We start from the raw sequence: 394 nt of genomic DNA on the forward strand, positions 1-394 counted from the left end.
GTTTCTAAAAATCTTGCAAGGCTAGAGTGCTTCTCCCTTCCCCCCTTTTCCCCTTTCCCATTTCCTGGCAACCACCGGTGTGTTCTGTCTCCATGGATCTGCCCATCTGAATATTTCCTATAAAAGAAACCGCATATGTGACTCTGTGTCCGGCTTCTTTCGCCCAGCATGATGTCACCAGGTTCATCCATGCAGCGTGTATCACTTCGTCTTTCCTATTTCTGGCCGAATTTGATACATACACACACATACATGCATAGACCACATTTACCTCTTCTGTGGATGGATATTCGGGTCGTTTCTGCTATTTGGCGATTGCAAATAGTGTCACTATGAACATGTGTGAGCAAATTCTGGGTCTCTTTGCAGTTTTGGGGGGTGCATACCTACCTAG

This window comes from Fukomys damarensis, unplaced genomic scaffold, assembly GCF_012274545.1.
Source record: "Fukomys damarensis isolate Sample0158 unplaced genomic scaffold, DMR_v1.0_HiC HiC_scaffold_11, whole genome shotgun sequence".
Classification (NCBI taxonomy): domain Eukaryota; kingdom Metazoa; phylum Chordata; class Mammalia; order Rodentia; family Bathyergidae; genus Fukomys; species Fukomys damarensis.